The following is a 251-nucleotide window of genomic DNA, read 5'->3' on the forward strand; positions in this document are numbered from 1 at the left end:
TCTGGGTGTTCAATTCTATTCCATTGTTCTGCTTGTCTGTAGCTATACCAGTATCATTCAGTTTTTATCACAATTGCTCTGTAGTACAGGTTTAGGTCAGGCTTGGTGATTCCACCGGAGGTTATTTTATCATTGAGAAGAGGTTTTCTATCCTAGGTTTTATTGTTACTCCAGATGAATTTGCAAATTGCCCTTTCTAATTCCTTGAAGAATTGAGTTGGAATTTTGATGGGGATTGAATTGAATCTGTA

This window comes from Mus caroli, unplaced genomic scaffold (assembly GCF_900094665.2).
Source record: "Mus caroli unplaced genomic scaffold, CAROLI_EIJ_v1.1 scaffold_8779_1, whole genome shotgun sequence".
Classification (NCBI taxonomy): Eukaryota; Metazoa; Chordata; class Mammalia; order Rodentia; family Muridae; genus Mus; species Mus caroli.